Source organism: Tachyglossus aculeatus, chromosome 19 (assembly GCF_015852505.1).
Source record: "Tachyglossus aculeatus isolate mTacAcu1 chromosome 19, mTacAcu1.pri, whole genome shotgun sequence".
Lineage (NCBI taxonomy): Eukaryota > Metazoa > Chordata > Mammalia > Monotremata > Tachyglossidae > Tachyglossus > Tachyglossus aculeatus.
Genome location: NC_052084.1, coordinates 37,279,807 through 37,301,192, shown reverse-complemented (window position 1 = coordinate 37,301,192; position 21,386 = coordinate 37,279,807).

The window sequence follows — 21,386 nt, the reverse complement described above, 5'->3', positions numbered from 1 at the left end:
GGCTTCTGACAGCCATCCTGGGCCTTCCCAGCACTGTAGTTTTTTAAAATGTTTTAGGTAATTTGAAAGTGCCTAGAATACGCTAAGAACTGTGCTAAACCTTGGGACATATATTTTTGGGGCTCACAATCTGGGAAGAGCAGGTGCTTGAGTCCCATTTCACAGATAAGAAAATTAGAACACAGAAAGTCAAAGTGATTTAAGAAGCAGGTCAGAGGCAGAATTAAGAAACACAAGTCTTCTGACTCCAAGTCCTGTGCTCCGTCCACTAGACTATGCCAAAGACAAAAAAAGTTGCCTAAAGTAACTTCATCTTATTCAAAATACCTTTAAGTTGGAAGCCAATGAAAAGTTGTGGTTTTTTTCTGTTTATCTTTGTGTTGCATGTGACAGTCCAACCCAGAGTTCTCAGTTAAGGAGTTTGAATAATGCAGCAGGTTTGAGCAATACTTTCATATCTAAATTCATCCTGAGGAAGGATTGTGTGTTCTGGCAGGTCTGAGTAATCCATGGTTAGTATGAAATGCAATTATTTACCTGCTTTGGCATTGTCTACATTGAGGAAATAATCAGAGTCTTGAAGCTGGCACTATTCAAGATTAGTAAAAGAAAAGAGTGGTCAGAGACAGTTGTGCTCTATATCAAAACAAACCGCTCCCACTCTAGGAAACTCTATTTTCCCCACCTTGAATTTATACCAGTAACCTGTTCTATTACATCTCCTTTTTCAGAATTAGAATAATAATCATTTGGTATTTATTAAGTGTCTACTTTGCACCAAGAACTATACTAAGCACTGTGTCAGATAAAATATCAGTAGTTTGTACACGGTCCACATGGGGCTCACAGTCTAAGGAGGAGGGAGATTGGGTATTAAATCGCCATTTATAGGTGAGGAAACTGAGGCACAGAGGACTTCCCCAAGGTCACACAGCAGACAAATAGCAAAGTCAGGATTAGAACCTAGTTCTTCTGAACCCTCACTGTGCTCTCTCCATGAGGCCCATGCATACATGCAATGGGCATCTGTTAAAAAAAACCTGGGAGTCATTCATTCATTCAATCATATTTATTGAGCACTTACTGTGTGCAGAGCACTGTACTAAGCGCTTGGGAAGTACAAGTTGGCAACATATAGAGACGGTCCCTACCCAACAGTGGGCTCAGTCTAGAAGGGGGAGACAGAGAACAAAACAAAACATATTAACAAACTAAAATAAATAGAATAAATATGTGCAAGTAAAATAAATAGAGTAATAAATCTGTACAAACATCTATACATATATACAGGTGCTATGGGGAGGGAAAGGAGGTAAGCAGAAGAGAAGAAGCTTAGGAGAAGCAGCGTGGCTCAGTGGAAAGAGCACGGGCTTGCGAGTCAGAGGTCACGGGTTCTAATCCCTCTGCCACATGTCTGCTGTGTGACGTTGGGCAAGTCGCTTCACTTCTCTGGGCCTCAGTTCCCTCATCTGTAAAACGGGGATTAAGACTGTGAGCCCCCCGTGGGACAACCTGATCACCTTGTAACCTCTCCAGCAGCTTAGAACAGTGCTTTGCACATAGTAAGCGCTTAACGAATACCATTATTATTATTATTATTATTATTAGTCATTCAATCATATTTATTGAGTGCTTACTGTGTGCAGAGCACTGTACTAAGCACTTGGGAAGTCCAAGTTGGCAACATATAGAGACGGTCCCTACCCAACAGTGGGCTCACAGTCTAGAAGGGGGAGACAGACAACAAAACAAAACATATTAACAAAATAAAATAAATAGAATAAATATGCACAAATAAAAAAGAGTAATAAATACATACGAACATATATACACCAATACAGGTGGTGTGGGGAGGGGAATTAGGGGGAGAGGAAGGAGGGGGCTTAGTCTGGGAAGGCCTCCTGGAGGAGGGGGGGTGTTGGGGAGTGTCGTGGCTTGGTGTCGGGGCTCATGATGGGCGGACTGGAGTCGGCAGGGGAGTGTTTCGACTCTGGATGGGTTCAAGCTGTCCTGTAACTAATCCATATCTAAGAAACCTGTATGATTTGAATTTGCTCACAAGGAGTTCACAATCCAAACGGTACTCAGACTGGAGTATAAAAACACTGCATTCATGCAACACAGAGATTCTTGGAATAAAACTTTTAAAAATCCTCAACGTTAGAAGCATCATGGTAAAAAGGAGAAAATTTATTTTGAGTGCCCTATTAGGTGGCTTTTGTTATTATATGCTTAAATTTGGAGGAGGTATTAGATAACCATGACAAATACTACTTTGGAAACTGTTTCTGTTTATAGCAGAGACCTGTCAAATGTTCTTGTGAGTTTTGCCGTAAACAATTTGGTTTTCAGATTTTCCAGGACATCCCAGGGTAAAAGAAGTGGTGTTTTTCAGGGAGAACCTTACTAAAAGTAGCTGCTTTTTAGTGTTGCAAGTCTTTGCCAGAATGCTTTTCTTTCCTTGTGCCCACTGTTCTAGAAAACAAAACTACTTGCAGGAAATATCCAGAAACTGGGAGTTCTATTATATGGGGTTGTGTTCTTGAAGAATCTCATGCTATGGGGAAATGCAACTATAACAACCATTGTGTCAATGGATTGGGGAAATACATGTTTTAACAAATACCACAATTATTATTATTATTATTAAGATGCCTCCATGACAAGATTTTTTGATAGAAATTATATTATTGTTACGTCCACAACCAGTAGGATGCTCTACACCCTTGCCATTCATTTCTTACTGGAATAATCTGGTAGAGTTGCAAAGATACTAAGAAACACAGTCCTGGATGGTACTGTACAACTAGACTGAGGTAAAGGCTGAGGTAAAAGGTAGAAGGTAACAGCATTACTAACACCACACCCCAGCTCACACCCATTCCTTCCTGTACCAAATCTCATATCAACTCGTTAGAACACGAGTTGGAACCAGAACAGACTTGTGTTCTGGCTATATCAAGACTGCATCACAGCTCACATTACTGGACATATTCCAACCCAGTGGAATAAACCACTGATCGCTAGCACTGTGTTAAATGTGTCAATAAAAAGCCAACTAGACAAGTGGTGGAAAACCCAATGTGAACCCTTTAATAGGATTTTCTATTCCTTTAAACGGTACCACCCACTCCAGCTCTTAGCACAAGTGCTTGACATATATATAGTAAGCACTTTAATACCACAATTATTATTACTCCATTATGGCTGGGCTATGTGGCATTGTTCCAGAAAGTCAACACCCTATTAGATTAAGACCACTGCTCCATCTGCTGTTTTCTATCTCTGTTCTCCATTAATCAGCGGTATTTACAAAGTGCATACTGTGTGCAGATTACTGGACTAAGCACTTGGGAGAGTACAGGACAACTGAGTTGGTAGATATGTTTTCTGCCCACAATGAGTTTATGGTCTACAGGGGAAGAAAAACATTAATATAAATAATTTATAATACATTCCATCAACATTCTGTTCCTGTTCTAATGGAGGCAGATTTCTGCTCCCTTCACTGATTAACAAGTGTTATTGCAATGAATACTTCTTGCATCACATTGCTTACCATTTTTCTCAATTCCTGAGAGGGCCCAGTCCTCAGATGACTCTATCCCTGGCCAGCATGAAGCAGCATGGCTCAGTGGAAAGAGCACGGCCTTTGGAGTCAGAGGTCATGAGTTCAAACCCCTACTCCACAAATTGTCAGCTGTGTGACTTTGGGCAAGTCACAACTTCTCTGTGCCTCAGTTACTTCATCTGTAAAATGGGGATTAAGACTGTGAGCCCCCCATGGGGCAACCTGATCACCTTGTAACCTCCCCAGCGCTTAGAACAGTGCTTTGCACATAGGAAACACTTAATAAATGCTATCATTATTATTATTATTATTACTGTAAAACAATCTAGGTCTCCTCCAAATGGTTACTGTGAAGACATGCAAACAGTAATGACACAGGGAACCGAGTTATGGGTGGTTTTTCCTTCCTGGTTTCCCAGTGGGTCATTCGGAAAGGCATTTATGCTCTCTATCTTAGTTCAATTAAGGCAAGAATAGAAGCAAATTGCCTTGCTTATGCAGCGATTTAATCCCGACTGACTTTTCCTATATCACAAATGTGCATTTGGCCTTGGGAACAAGCCTGCATATCTGAACAATCAGCTCAGATGGATTAAAGGCCAGGAGGTGGTTTGAGTATTCCTAATGACACCTGGGACACAGAGCTAAAGTGCGGAAGATAAGGGCAATCTAGCAGAGTACTCAGAGAAAGGTCGATGGGTCTATTTTTGTCCAAAGCCCGGTAGAATTCAGGTTGTAACACCTAGACTCAGTCCGGCTGCTACCTGATGCCCTGTTTCAAAGCAGAGGGAAACAGATGCTGCCTCAGGAAGGGCCACTAGCTAAGGAGGGAGGAAGAAAAAAAGAAAGAGGCATGAAATATCCCATGTAGTCACCCAAAACAGAGTGAAAAAATGGGGAGTTCCATCTCCTACTTCATAGAGACTATGGGGGACAAGGTACCACACTCTTGCAGAAAAATTGTCTTCCAGGTCATGGTGCTACAACCACAGGATCAGCACTCTGCTGGGACATTTAGGCCATTCATGAGTCCCACAGGTCAAAAAGCTTCACCTGCACTTCACACTGTGCTTTACCCTTGGTAATCCATCACAGTACTCCATGCACCAGTGAAAAGGACAGGAATGGGACACTGTAAGTGGCACTGTCCAAACCATGGTTTCTGTAATCAATTCTTTCACAGGGCTTCTCAATCCATTGTTCTAGGCAGGAGAATCCATCACTGCACTGCCAATAATCAGCTTCCCAATTATCCCTAAAAAAGGGGGTAATAATTTCCAAGTTTCACATTTACAAGGCTGCAAACATCTGTTTAGTCATTTTCCTTTTGAAACATGTGGCTAAATGCAATGCTATGTTGAGTGAAAATTTTCTCACCCTCCTAGGGATGCATTATATATTTCACCCTGCATTGTCTACAGAAGCTAGGTGGAAATAGAAGCCACTTAATATGCAACAGAAAACCCTCAAAAGCCATCAATCAATCATCAAGAGCTGGGAAGAATACGTTCCCAGTCCACAACAAGCTAACAGTCTTTAGGGATGAAACTGTATATATGTTCAGTTGGGAGATAGAGTGAATTAAAAATATGCAACAATTTTCAGTCTGGGCTATAGCATGACAAGCTAACTTGTGTTTTTTTTAAGTAGCACAATAAGAGAGACTTCCATTGAAAAAGTTTATTTCTCAGCTACTGAGGTCTTGAGCAGGTGTCCAACACCCAAATCAGTACAGAGCCTTTGCCATAGTGCCCTCTAGATATTTCAAAGATGTTCCTTTATTTAATAAAGGGAAAGAAGCTTATTAAAAAGAGTGAAGACTTTGTGGTGAGAGGGGAAAATATCATTTTATAGAAGAGTAAAGGAGGAGTAATAGCTGTTTGGGATTTGTGAAGTTCCCTTGCTATTACTTCTAAGATAAGACATGAAAGAAGGTAAGAGAAATTCTCTAACCTGTCTGGATTTCTGTGTGAATTTGCAGTGAGTTTTCTTTCATTTTTACATAGCACTTGCCTTTTCACTGACTACCTAAGAATGTGAGTCCCGATGTCCTCGGAATTGAGAGTCCTGGGCAGAAAAACTGAAGTCCTGGCAAGCAAAATGCTAATTATAAGCTTAGTATAGAAGATTATGTTTCTTATTTTCCCAGCAGGAAAGTGACCTCATAGATATATGTCACTTTCATGAGTTTTGGGGACTATGAAAAATGCTGGTTTAGAATTTCTGGAGTTAAGAACTTATTTTTAGAGTAACAGACTAGAATTTCTTTCCTGTCAATTCTAAACCTTGTTGCAAGAAACCCATTTCAAACAACAGGTTTTTAATAGCGCCTGTGCCTACATCCATGGAGAGTTCCACACTGAGGAGAGAAGCAGTGAGATTTGGCTTATTTTCCCGTATATTATATGTGAACACCAGATTAGGCATGGCAACATATAAAATTAATAAATGAAATAGTTTAAGTGGGAACACATAATTTTCTCCACAAGCTGCTAGGGCATGATCTGAATAAATAAATTCCAGGGATTCTCAGGCAACTTCAATTTTAATGATGGCAGAATCTGAGTTAGAAATTATTTATACTCTGCTCCTAAGACACAATTATATTTTTATGAGAAGGGAGCTCAAAATGGAGCAAAACTCTAAGATGAAATCCCTTAGTTAGCAGTAGCCAGTATCCAATCAATAGTTATTATAGTTATTGTTAATTTATTAGTTAAGCGCTCTGTCAAGCACTGTTCTAAATGCTGGAGAAGATACAAGATAATCAGGTGAACACAGTCTCTGTCCCACATGAGGCTCACAGTCTCAGTAAGAGGGAGAGGAGGTATTGAATCCCCATTTTACAATTGAGGAAATTAAGGAACAGAGAACTGACTTGCCCAAGGTCACACAGCAACACACTGGAATTAGAACCCAGGTTCCCGATTCCCAGTCCCATGTTCTCTCCAGTAGGCCATGCTGATTCTCTATTGAGTGCTTACGTGAGAACAGCATTGTACTAAATTCTTGGAAAAGTGCAATATGATGGAGGTGGTAGACGTGATCCCTGCTCGCAAGGACCTTAGAGTCTATGGGGAGATTTCTGGGTGTATCCTGCTGGGCCACCTGCTACTGAATACAAAAATACCTTTGGAATCCTTGCTAGACTGCAGCCTGACCAAAATCAGAGAGCACAGAAGAACCAGGATAAGTTCAAGTCTGAAAAGAGGGAGCCAGAATCAAATACAGCTGGAAAGAATGATCCCATTGCAGCATTCTTCATTTAAGAGTAAGATTGCTGGGATGAGAAAATTCAGGCCAACAGCTCAGTTTTCTCAGTTTGATTTGGTGGTATCCACAGAAGTCAGGTTAACAACCACTCAACCACATGCTGCTTGCTGGCTGATCAGAAGTAGTTTGAGATCAGAATGCAGCTCCAAATTCTTTCCATTCTCCAACTTATATGTGAAAAAGAAAAAAAGGGAGAAACTTCCTTAAAGCACTGCAGGAGCAGGCTATGACTGTAATATTCTTCCCTTTCTTGGGCAATTACTTAAAGACACTTATCTATTCCTTTTTCTATCTTTACATTCTCTTAAAACCAGTTTTATCTTTTTTTTCTTTCCAAATTGCAAATCATTCTGTGCCTGCCCATTTTCCCCATTAGACTGTAAACTCTCCTGAGGCCAGATTATGTCCTTGACTTCTACTGCACTGTCTCAGGAATTTAGTATAATGTTCTAAACAGAATAGAAAGGCCACTCAATCATTTCTACTGATATAGGACCATATCTTTTTCCTGTATTGTTCTCTCCCAAATGCTTAATACAGTGCTCTTCCCACAGAAAGTGCTCAATAAATTCTACTGGTTGATAGCCTGATTCTGATTCTATACAGGCTTGTTGGCTTGCTATAACCATTGCTCTTAATATATGATATACTGTCACTAACACAAACATGACTTCCTCCACTTTAGGTTTCTAAGCAGATATATTTAAATGCTTAAGGCTACACTCAGGGAAAACACTAACGGGAAAAGGGGAGAGTCTTCCTCCCTTCATACTTCTCCCTGCCTTTCTACTACTGACCATGATCCCATTCCTGTCAGGGTTGGGGTGACAGTGATTTTGACCATATCCACATGGATTGAAGTGTTGGCTAACGGCGAAGAAGGCCAAGGTCATAATGTAATGCTAAGATTCCCTCTTGACTCTCCCTTTTCTTCTCCCACTCTAGCCTGCCTCTGAGTTCCATAGGCTGAATACTTTGAATGAAATTATCAAAATAGAAATGTCAACAGAGAAAGTTCCCATGAACCATGACAGTGCTCCAAAGGACTCATATCTACTATTTGACTGAACCACTAAATCCGAGAAAGCACGGATGATTGGATGATCTTTGATTATGTCCTGCAGTGAACACCTGTGAAATACTATTTGGCACCAAGTTGACAAATCAAGTTTAAAAGACATCATTGTTGAGGAACCATGTTTCCCAGACAATTCCTGAAGTACAGATGAAGATAGGACAGATCAAACCTTGATAACTCAGAAAAACTTAAAAAAAGGTTGAAATCCCTGGCCAAAGTGATTTATGAGAAAGGTACACATATAACATTCTATAAAATATATTTGCATGCTTTATGAGACAGTATGAGTGACGGTGAAATCTTTATTTTTTTCCCATTCCAATCACTAAAGATGATGTAATATCAAGATTAGCATCCAAAGAATAATCTTTCAACAAGCCAAACTGCTAACGATACTAGTAAGGATATCTTACAGGCATGTATGTTACTGGCACCTCATGCTTGATTTTACTGTAAGGAATGAAACAAGAGAAAACAGGCCAAGTGTTGCAAGCATTAAGCTGATAAAGGACAGCCTAATGTGTGCACAAGGTCTCACAATGGTCTTTTCAGCTATTACAATCAGTGGTGTCTTCTTCAAATGGGAATGACAATGGCATATGTTTGATCCCATACCCCTCAAACAACTACATTTCAGGCAAGGACTATGAGTAAATCCTTTCCCATTTCCTTGCCCAAGGCTGAGACTCAGCAATCATTAACAATTGTTTCTTTGAGAATGCTCAACCCAAACTTGGGGAAGATTTCCAAAGTATTGGGAGATATTTGGGCAGATAACCAAACAGTCATCAGAGCCATGGAGGCAACTTCATTTAGAAATGATTCCACTGTAAGCTCCTTGTGGGTAAGTTTAATCAGGTTAATCAGGTTGGACACAGTCCCTGTCCCACTTGGGCCTCACAGTTTAAGTAGGAGGGAGAACAGTTATTGAACCCCATCTTACAGTTGAGGCAAGAGGCACAAAGAAGTTAAGTGACTTGCCCAAGGTCATACAGCAACCAATTGGCAGAGTCAAAATTAGAACCCAGGTCCTCCAACTTCTGTCTCGTGCTTTTTCCACTGGCGACACTGATTGTGTTGGGCAGGACTGTGTCTCACAAGATTATATTGTATCTACACCAGGGCTTAACACAGTGATAGCCACAGAGTAAGCATTTAAATACCAAAATTATAATTCATTCAATAATAGTTATTGAATTCTTACTATGTCCAGAGCACTGTACTAAGCACTTGGAAAGTGCAATTCAGCAATAGAGACAATCCCTACCCATACCGGGCTAATTATCAGAGCATTCATGTTTTTCAGACTTTCAACCTAAATAGGTGTCTATAGCGTTGTCAAAACAATGTCCTTCATGCCAAATTGCAATTAATTTTAATATTCTCAAGTACACACATCCTGCCCATCTCACATCATGTAAATGGGTGTTCTGCACCTCTCTGAAATTGCTATTATGAAAAGCAGGCAATCTCTCTCCTTGAGGCTGAGCATTGAAATTGTTTTCATAAAGTAAAAAATATAGTGCTCCACATTATTTTCTAGATGACTTATTCCATCAGAAATATTTGTTTAGATAGGTTGTGTGGAAAAACTGTGAAACCAATTCCATAATTTATACTCCTTGGTTTAGGTGAGCTTAGACAAAAATATGAGCAGAATCAGGTGAGTCTTTTCAAGTGAGTAGGAAAGGTGAGTGCACAACATTCCTGTCATCAACAAACTCTCCTCAGAATATCTGGGGCATTGGGGAGGGAAGGAATATCTGTGATATATTAGAGATGTCCAAAAGGCAAAAATGGTTCCTATATTGAACCTGAGGAAAAACAGAGTTTACCTTCAGGCACCACAATATAAGCTCCTTGAAGGCAGAGATCATGTCTACTATCTAGAACAGTGCTCTGTACAGAGTAGGCATTCAGTATATACTATGAATCAGTCAGTGGTATTTATTGAACACATACTCTGTGCAGAGCACTTTATTAAGCACTTGGGAGAGTACAATACAAAATAATTCTTAGACAAGTCCCCCGCCCATAATGAGCTTATCGGTGCTTCCTCCTACTTAGACTGTGAGCCCCACGTGGGACAAGAATTGTGCCACATCTGATTACCCTGTACTTACCCCAGCGTTTTGTACAGTGCTTGGGACATAGTAAGCACTTAACAAAATTCCACAATTATTATTACCAGTCACTTCCTCTCTTAGCTGAGGACAGGGAATCAGTGAGAAGCCTCCCCTAGGCTCATGGGAATTTGCGGATTCAAGCTGGGACAGGAAAGGGAGAGCTCAGAGGGATGGAGGTGGTGACGGGGACTGGAAACCTGATGTAATTGTACATTTCCTCCTCCTCCTCTTGAGGATGAGGTTACTGCCCAATCTTGGTTGTTAGCTACTCTCTCAGGTTGAAGTAAGCCTAATGAAACACAATCTCACCACCCACCTACTAGACTGTGAGCCCGTTGTGGGCAGGGATTGTCTCCCTTTGTTGCTGAATTGTACTTTCCAAGCACTTAGTACAGTGCTCTGCACTCAGTAAACACTCAATAAATATGATTGAATGAATGAATCTCTCTGGGCAGGACATGTGAGCAAATGGCAGAAAGCGAAATAGCCAAGTACTCAAACATTTGCTAGTTAGGAAAGCAGGATAAAAGCATTAAAGTCACAGAATCATATAGTTTCACTCAATGTGACATGGCAGTGGACACCAGGTGACAAACAAGCCTGTGCATAGCCAACAGAACAGGAATTGCTTTCCTCGGGCACAGCCAGGAAGGAGTTTGAGAGAAGAAGGGAATTACTGCATGTATGTTTTATTGTTTCCAGTGTTTTTGGTGTCTGCCTTCAATCTGAGATTGGGACTCCTTGAGTCCCAGGGACTCTGTAAGCCTTACCCACGTATATTTTAGACCAGTGCTCAGTACAGTGTTTTGCACAGGGTAGGCCTCTAAAAAATACAGTTACAACTAGTTAAAACAAACTCAAAAACTGCAAAAGGCTCAGCAATGGACAAACACATCAGTGTGGCTAAAGGAAGGGCTTTCCATGCTCGAGTTTACAATAGGTAGTGACGAGATGCAGTGTGGTTTAGTAGGCAGTGCAGAAGGACCAGAGTTCTAATCCCTGCGCCACCGCCCATCTGCTATGTGACCTTGGGCCAGTCATTTCACTATGCCTCCGTTACCTCATCTGTAAAAGGAGAATTAAGACCGAGTGCCATGTGGGACATGGATGTGTCTAACCCAATTACCTTGTATCTACCCCAGTGCTTAGAACAGTGCCTGGCACATAGGAAGTATTTAACAAATACCACAAACACCCCCTAAAACAAAAAAACTAATCCTCATCATTTAAAGACCTACTGGTAATCACTTGACCCACATTAGCCCTTTGGACTGGCAAGGGCCCCACTGAAACCTGCACTCAGATCCACCAGCAATTTCCACCTCCTCACCTCAGAAGGACAACCCCAAATAACATCCCCTCCAGAGCTATTTTGTGAAATAGACATTTATTCAATTATTGAATTTACTGGAGGGCCCCATGTGCTGAATTCCTGCAGCTGAGAGTGTTGAAGCATTGCAATTGCACTTAACATTAGCACCTGGAAAGTACACAGCCAGATAAAGCAAAACTTAAACACAGCACGTGCATCTCTATGCAAATTAAACCACTGGTTCAAGCTCTACACCAGGAACATCATGGCAGCAATTTCAAAAGAGTCACTTTAATACATTCCATTAGAGGAATTGCATTGACTGAGTGTCCACTGGGGGTAATGCACCGTTTAAAGTGCTTCCAAGGGATAGATGAAATGTCAACTTGGACTTTAAAGACAGTCTCCCTCTGCAAGGTGGTTTTAATCCTTGAACTGCCACTAATACCATCCTTCAGTATTCACAAAGCAGGTTACTAATGAGAAATGAACTTGAGTAGCCAGGCAGTATAATATTTTATGTGCATTTCTGGGGAGAATCCAAAAGGTCTCACCATAAATTCTTCCTTGGCAGGCACAATGCCAGACATCCAAGAGTGAGAAGCAGAGAGGACTTGCTAATAAGTATTAAGAAAAATCCACCTTAGCAATTATTCCATTTACATCTTTGTTTCAGGGTAGGGTATTTGTTAAGTACTTACTATGTCCCAGGCATTCTAAGAACTGGGGAGACACAAGATAATGAGGTTGGACACAGTCCATGTGCCACGTGGGGCTAACAGTCTTCATCTCCATTTTACAGATAAGGGAACAGACACAGAGAAGTTAAGTGACTTGCCTAAAGCCACACAGCAGACAAGTGGCAGAGCTGGGACTACAACCCAGGTCCTTCTGTCTCCCAGGCCCATGCTCTATCCACTTTATTGTCAGGTCCATGTTATGATCAAGAACTTGCTTATTTGCTGAAGCTCTGTTTCTGACTTTGGACAGAAGGTTACAATCCAGAGCAGCCACTTTGAGGTAACTGATTTGGCTCTGAACAACGCACACCTGTCTGAAGGTTTTATGGCTAATATTTCAGTAGATTATATCTGAAATAAGTTGAACACACTCAACTTTTGTAGACCCCATATTGGACAAAGGCCAAAATCAACCAATGGTATTTGAGTATCTAGTGAGTTGCTAAGCACTGTTATAAGCATTTGAGAAGAGGACAACATGAGACACACATTCCCTACAACTCAAGGAGCTTAAAAATTCATGGGAAGAATTGCTCAGTGCTCGAACTTCAGAGCTCCTGACCAAAGTGTAAAGCCCAGGAGGCAAAAAGATGAAAAGCAATAAAGGTAATTTGCATTGAAAGAATAAACCAAATATAACTTTCAGAAAAAACAGAAATGATAATGAAATCCTATTGGGAGACATAACTTAGAGAACCCAGAAAGTTTTAGGGCTTGATCTAACAGAAGTGAGATCTTGGAAAGTCTGCATTGAAGTGTTTGAAATGCTAATTTCCCTTAGGTGCAGGTTCTGTACTTCACTTTTCAAAGTCAGGGGGATGAGGATAGAGCATTATCCTTAGTAAGGCTCTGTAATTTATTTATATTTGTATCTGTCTCCACCTCTAGACTGTAAGCTCCTTATGGGAAGGGAATGTGTCTACGAACTCAGCTGTGTTGCTATATTACACTCTCCCAAGTACTTAGCACAGTGCTCTGCACGTATTCATTCATTCAATAATATTTATTGAGTGCTTACTGTGTGTAGAGCACTGTACTAAGCACTTGGGAAGTACAAATTGGCAACATATAGAGACGGTCCCTACCCAACAACGGGATCACAGTCTAGAAGGGGGGAAGACAGACAACAAAACATGTGGACAGGTGTCAAGTCATCAGAATAAATAGAAATAAAGCTAGATACACATCATTAACAAAATAAATAGAATAGTAAATATGTACAAGTAAAATCAACAGAGTAATAAATCTGTACAAACATATATACGAGTGCTGTGGGGAGAGGAAGGGGGTAAGGTGCGGGGGGGATTGGGAGGAGGAGAGGAACAAAGGGGCTCAGTCTGGGAAGGCCTAAGTAAGTGCTCAATAAATACTATTGATTAGTACAGAAGTAGCGTGGCCTAGTGGATAAAGCATTGGCCTGGGAGTCAGAAGGATCTGGGTTCTAATCTCAGCTCCATCACTTGTCTGCTGTATGACCTAGGGCAAGTCACTTCACTTTTTAAAAAATGCCATACATACCTATAGCACCCAACTTCTCCACTCCTCTGTAACATGGCTGTACATATTTACTCTTTTTGTTGGGCAACCCCAGTGCAATAGCAGAATGTGCCATGGGAGAATTAGATGAGAAAATAATGAAACAGAACATATCATGGTATATACTGAAATTACTATAGTCCATTTGGAGATGAATTATATGAAAGTAACAGCGAGCAGACACTGAAAAACCATAGCAGGATTTTTCTTTCATTTTCTTTCTCTGGGCTAAGAAATAAAATCTGTTTTCCAAAAGAAAACTAAATGGTAACCTTGAAGGAGTTTGCACTCTGACAGGAAACTCTTCGGTTTTGTCAGAGACCAGGGATGAGCAAGTCGCGGAGTCCAACTCAAACAGTTTTGTGGGGGGCCATCATCTCCATCACCCCCACGGAGGGGGTTCCTACCTCCTGCAGGAATTTTCCCTATGCTAGACATCTCTAACCCTAACTTAGTTACAAAAATCTCCCCCACTCTACCAGGGACAATTTTTGTGTATCTAAGAACCCTAAAACAAAATGATGAGTACTCTGGAAAGAGAAGCAGCAGAGTCAGTGTGAATCATGAGAAACAGCATGGCCTAGTAAAGCAGAGACTTGAGAGTCAGAAGGACCTGCATTCTAATCCTGCTCCACTACCTGTCTGCTGTGTGACCATGGACAAATCATTTAACTTCTCTGTGGCTTGTTTACCTCATAATAATAATAATAATCATAACTGTGGCATTTAAGCACTTACTGCGTGCCACACACTGTAGTAAGCACAGGGTGGGGGGGGGTGGGCAGAGAATACAAGCAAGTCAGGTTCGACACAGTCCCTGTCCCATGTTGGGATCACAGTTTCAATCCCCATTTTACAGTTGAGGTAACTGAGGTACAGAGAAGTGAAGTGACCTGCCCAAGATCACACAGTAGCAAGGCCAGGATTATCTGTTAACCCCATGTGATACTGGACTGTTTCTAACCTGATTAGTTTATACCTATCCCAGCGCTTAGTATAGTGCCTGGCACATAGTGTTTAACCAATACCATTAAAAAAAAATCAGAAAAGCTGGCTATTGAGCGAGAAGAATGAGAAAATAAAACTGAGATCAAATGAAGATTTTTTCAGAGAAAGAAAATAGGAATGCTCCCGAGGACAGACTATAAAGACTTTCATCCAGAAACATGAAGTCAGAGTTGACTGGGAGCCAATTAAGTAAAGGGTGATATTGGATGGTTCAAATCCAGTACCAGAACAAGAGGACAACTGGTGCTAATGGAATGTTGTCAAACAAATTCATAGATGAGAGAAAGGTTATGCATCACGGATTACTAGATGGTAAATTATGATTGTGGAGGGAGAAGTTGGGTTGTATGTCACAAAAGAGAAGGTAAGAGTATTGATGCCCAAAACACCCCCTGCCCCCAAATCCCTCTCGTCACATAACCCTGATAATAATAATAATGGTAGCATTTATTAAGTTTACTAAGAATACAATTAATAATATGCCACACATTGTATTAAGAACTGGTATAAATATAAACTAAACAGGTTGGACATAGTTTCTGTTCCATATAGGACTGACAATCTTAATTCCCATTTTACATATGAGGTAACTGAGGCCCAGAGAAGTGAAGTGGCTTGCCCAAGGTCACAAGCAGGTAAGTGGTAGGGCCAGAAATAGAACCCAGCTCCTTGACCCCCAGGCCAAAACTCTACTATACAATGCTGCTTCTCTAAACTCCATGTGGCACAGAGACTGTGTCTAATCTAAATCGCTTGTAACTACCCCAACCCTTAGTATAATCCTGGCACAAAGTACTTAACAAATATGATAAAAAGCAAGAAATTGGGGAAGAGAAACTGCATCGGGGGGAAAAGAATTTTCTCTTTGATTAGTTTAGGAAGCCTCTGGGAAGGGAAAGGTGAATTTGAGCATGCCTGGAGAAAAATTAAATGCCTTGGATTGCAAAGAGTAGAAGCTGTTTGAAGCAGATAACTAGCAAAAAAAAGTTCCCCCAAAACAAAGAACACCTGAAGTGGCTCAGTTGCCCTTACCTTCCCCCCTACTTCAGCATGTTCAGACACATTCCCACAGCCTCCCTCTCTCCAGATGCTATTCCATACCAAAACCTCCTCCCATCGTGGTTACTGCTGTATCACCACGGTGATCAGTCCTATAAGAACCCTACCTTAGAGAGGGCGCTTCACCCCCAAACAGCAGTTGGGGCGTGCTGGGAGCCAGTGGAGAGAGCAGAGCTGATCTGGGAGACTAGACTGAACTCCCAAGACTGAATTCCTTGTCTTCCTTCCCAAACCCTGCCCTCTCCCTGACTTTCCCATCTCTGTTGAGGGCACTACCATCCTTCCCGTCTCACAAGCCCGCAACCTTGGTGTCATCCTCGACTCCGCTCTCTCATTCACCCCTCACATCCAAGCCGTCATCAAAACCTGCTAGTTTCAGCTCCGCGACATTGCCAAGATCCACCCTTTCCTCTCCATCCATACCGCTACCCTGCTCATTCAAGCTGTCATCCTATCCTGTCTGGACTACTGCATCAGCCTTCTCTCTGATCTCCCATCCTCGTGTCTCTCCCCACTTCAATCCATACTTCATGCTGCTGCCCGGATTATCTTTGTCCAGAAACGCTCTGGGCATATTACTCCCCTCCTCAAAAATCTCCAGTGGCTACCAATCAATCTGCGCATCAGGTAGAAACTCCTCACCCTGGGCTTCAAGGCTGTCCATCCATCCCCTCGCCCCCTCCTACCTCACCTCCCTTCTCTCCTTCTACAGCCCACCCCTCACCCTCCGCTCCTCTGCTGCTAATCTCTTCACCGTACCTCGTTCTCGCCTCTCCCGCCATCGACCCCCAGCCCACGTCATCCCCCAGGCCTGGAATGCCCTCCCTCTGCCCATCCGCCAAGCTAGCTCTCTTCCTCCCTTCAAGGCCCTACTGAGAGCTCACCTCCTCCAGGAGGCCTTCCCAGACTGAGCCCCTTCCTTCCTCTCCCCCTTGTCCCCCTCTCCATCCCCCATCTTACCTCCTTCCCTTCCCCACACCACCTGTATATATGTATATATGTTTGTACATATTTATTACTCTATTTATTTATTTATTTTACTTGTACATATCAATTCTATTTATTTTATTTTGTTAGTATGTTTGGTTTTGTTCTCTGTCTCCCCCTTTTAGACTGTGAGCCCACTGTTGGGTAGGGACTGTCTCTATATGTTGCCAACTTGTACTTCCCAAGCACTTAGTACAGTGCTCTTCACACAGTAAGCGCTCAATAAATATGATTGATGATGATGACTAGCTACTGGGCTGGACAGAGCCAAGGCGGAGCTCTTGCAATTAAGCAGGATTGTGAGCACCTGCAGAGAGCGGGGCGTCTAAGTGACAGCTGCGGCAGCTGGGGAAAAGCACGTGGGGAGCAGCGGGGCGGAGCTAAATTTAGCCTAATTAGGAGGTAAGAAAGAGGCGATCGTGAACATCGCTACCACTTGCAGGGGTAGGGACTGAAGCCTAACTGGGAGAGCGCAGCAGAGTGTTTATACAACGCAGTACGGAGTCGGAGTTAGTTGGTAAGAAATAAGACAAAGCAACGTTGAATATTTTGTAGGATGCAGAGGGAGAGAGTACTGGAGTAAAGTTTGCAGGGAGTTGAGCAAAGTGGGGAGGAAATCAACAAGTAGGAAGTAGCTCCTATCAACAGCAGTGTATCAGACTCCCGACTAGCATGGATAGCCACAGTGTTTTACCTTAAAACTCTTCAGGTGACCTGGACAAATTTTAAGGCAACAGAGAGACACCCCACAAGTCACTGTTCCTTCACTCTTCCCCCACCCTGTCCTATTCATCTGCAGTGTCTGCTGTGTGATCTTGGGCAAGTTTTAAATTTCTCTGAGCCTCAGTTACCTCATCTGCAAAATGGGAATTAATACTGTGATTTCCCCATGTGGGACAACCCGGTTACCTTGTATCTACTCCAGCAATTAAAACAGTGCTTGGCACATAGTAATAATAATAATGATGGCATTTATTAAGTGCTTACTACGTGGCAAGCACTGTTCTAAGCGCTGGGGAGGTTACAAGGTGATCAGGTTGTCCCACAGGGGACTCACAGTCTTCATTCCCATTTTGCAGATGAGGTAACTTAGGCACAGAGAAGTTAAGTGACTTGCCCAAAGTCACACAGCTGACAATTGACAGAGCTGAGATTTGAACCCATGATCTCTGACTCCAAAGCCCGGGCTCTTTCCATTGAGCCACACTTCTTCTCTGTAAGTGTCTAACCAATGCCATTATTATTATTATTGTCTTTGGCACCTAGCAAATATGCAAAGGAGGATGAGAAGAGTCTAAGCTCTGACTTGCACAAACTCAGCAGCTTCATGCTGGTCTTCACTTCTTTTTCCATTTTAGTCAGTGAGTGCCTCCTAGCTCCCTGTGCTCCCTTGAGAGCTGGGTCTTATAATAATGATGGCATTTATAAAGTGCTTACTATGTGCAAAGTACTGTTCTAAGCGCTGAGCACCATTCTAAGTGCTATGTTCAGTAAGGTGCTGTTCCAGGGGTGCTGCAGATATGTGGAGAGTTCTAATTCCTCCACTTGTTTATTGTATAACCTTGAGCAAATCACTTAACTTTTCTGTGCCTCAGTTCTCTCACCTGCCAAATGAGGACAGAATAACTGTTCTTCCTCCTACTAAGAGTGTGAGCCTCATGAGGGACCCAAAGATTTTGTATTTACTCCAGGGCTTAGTAAAGTGCTTGGCATATAGTAAGCACTTAAATGCTACTTACTATTCCAAAGTGCAAGCAGCCAAAACCTTGGGGGTCTGAGGCTGCACTGTCATTTCTTCCAATAAGGCTTTTATTTCGTTCATTTATTCAATCGTATTTATTGAGCATTTACTGTGTGCAGAGCACTGTACTAAGCGCTTGGGAAGCACAAGTTGGTAACATATAGAGACGGTCCCTACCCAACAACGGGCTCACAATCACAGCGGGCAGACAACAAAACATGTGGACAGGTGTCAAGTCATCATGGTATTTGTTATTAATAATAATAATGGCATTTGTTAAGCTCTTACTATGTGCAAAGCACTGTTCTAAGCACTGGGGAGGTTACAAGGTGATCAGGTTGTCCCACGTGGGGCTCACAGTCTTAATCCCCATTTTACACATGAGGTAACTGAGGCACAGATAATTCAAGTGACTTGCCCAAATTCACACAGCTGACAATTGGCAGAGCAGGGATTTGAACCCATGACCTCTGACTCCCAAGCCCATGCTCTTTCCATTGAGCCACGCTGCTTCTCATTTGCTTAGCATTTGTTAAGTTCTCATGTGCCAGGCACTATACTAGGTGGGGTATAGAAAAGCTTATCAAGTTGCATGCAGCCCATATGGGGCTCACAGCCTTCATCTCCATTTTACAGATGGGGTAACTGAGGCATTATGAAATGACTTGTCCAAGGTCACCCAGCAAACAGGTAGCAGAGAGAGAATTAGAACCCAGGCCTGTATTCTGTTCACTAGATGGCTGTGCTTTTCCACTCTCGTCTTGCTGCTGTGCTGCTTGCAGTCCTCATTGATGTAGAGGAGCTGAACATTTAAAGGACTTGCTGGTCTAGAAGCTGTTAGAGGGGGGGTTTGTTTGCTGGAAAGGAGGCTACAGGGCTTAAATTAGGGGAGGGAAGGGCTGTCTGTAGGGATTGAGAACCCATCCCCCCAAGGAGGGAGAAGCCTGCAGGTAGCCCGACTGGCTTTTTCTGGAGGGGCCCAGCACAATCTGATCTTCTTTCCCCTACCTATATGCAGGAGCTGACCTGAACTGGTGATCTGAGGTCCTGTTTCAAGCTGAACGTGACAGCCTGTTTGGGTGACAGTAGCAGAAGACAGGCTAGCCTCAGTGTCCAGTCACCTGAAATGGGGTGTTGGCCTTGGATCTGAAATGCTCAGCAGATTGTACCCCAAGCAGGAGGAAAAGAGAACAGCATCAGGCACCGTGGGTAACCTATGCAACAATCACCACGGGGTGAGTTTTACCTGTGGACGGGTTTTAGGGCTAATGCCTTGATGGATAAGGGAGAGAGAGAGGCATGTGGGAAACAGTGAGTGTAGGCATTTCAAAGGAAGGGAGTGGTGAGTAGGATGGAGAAGGGGTTAGAGTGGTCAGTGGAGAACTTCAAAACACTGTGATCGCTAATCTGCATGAATTATGTTCTGATCCTGCTCAGTCTTAATGAAAGTTCCTGAATCTGTTTCTTCCCCCAAAAGTAAAAGTATCATATGGAAATGTGCGTAGATGTGTCCTCTCCTTTAATGAGTGGCCACTAGTTTCTCTCTTTTTGTGCCTTCTTTGGAATGTTTAGTGTCTAATGGTGAAAGAAAAGAACAGACAGATGTAGGGATGTACCAGTTGGAGCTAGGCCATTGGTGAGGAAGAGGGTTTTTTTCTTAATTTTTGTTTTAGTGGTATTTGCTAAGTACTTAGTAGTGAGAGACACTGTACTAAGCACTGGGAAGGATACAAACTAATCAGGTTGGACACAGTCCATGTCCTACAGAGAAGCAGCGTGGCTCAGTGGAAAGAGCCCGGGCTTGGGAGTCAGAGGTCATGGGTTCTAATCCCAACTCGGCTAATTGTCAGCTGTGTGACTTTGAGCAAGTCACTTAACTTCTCTGTGCCTCAGTTACCTCATCTGTAAAATGGGGATTAAGACTGAGAGCCCCATGTGGGACAACCTGATCACCTTGTATCCTCCCCAGCGCTTAGAACAGTGCCTTGCACATAGTAAGCGCTTAACAAATGCCATCATTATTATTACAGGGGCTCACAATTTTAATCTGCATTTTACAGATGAGGAAACTGAGGCCCAGAGAAGTTGAATGACTTAGCTGAGATCACACAGCAGGCAAGTGGTGGAGCTGAGATTAGAACCGAGGTCCTTCTGACTTCCAGGCACACACAGAACAGAATATTGACATTCTTCTGTGGCAACTTTGACTTCCAGTGTACTGGGTTCATAAGATTTTTGTATGCATTTTTCAACATGTTGCATCGCCTGTCCCGGCGGGAGCACTACAGTTAAGGATGAGGTTGTGCCTAAGGGTGCCGGCTGGCATTTTCCCTTGGACTCAGATCATACCCACTTCCTTCCAAAGAGAGTTGCACCTTCCTCCCCTTAGTGTACCTGGGACATTCAGCTACTTTGTTTAAAAGCATTTTTTAAAATGATATTATGGGCCTGGCATTGTACTAAGCACTGGGATAGATATAAGCTAATCAGGTAGGACACAGTCCGTGTCCCACATGGGGCTCATAGTATTAATTCCCATTTTACAGATGAGATAACTGAGGCACAAAAGTGAAATGACTCATCCAAGGTCACACAGCAGACAAATGTCAGAGATAGGATTAGAACCCAGGTCCTTTTGACTCCCAGGCCTGAGTTCACTGGGATCTGGGAAGAGTGTCTGGGAGATTTGAACCTGATCAAATGCTCACCCTTTGATACTCGGTTCCAGGGTAAAGGCTGATGGCTATTTTTTTTTTCTTTCCAAATCTATTTCTCCAGATTGAATTTAAATTGTTTACTACCTCGAACTCCTGCTACATATCCTGCTTACATTTTTTTCTAACTTTTTATCCGACTTATTTTTTCTTCCTGCTTACTATCTGGGGGTGTTAGTGAAACTGGGCTTTTGGTATTCAAAATCCATCGATGCATATTTTATAACTTTCTCTGTTCTTC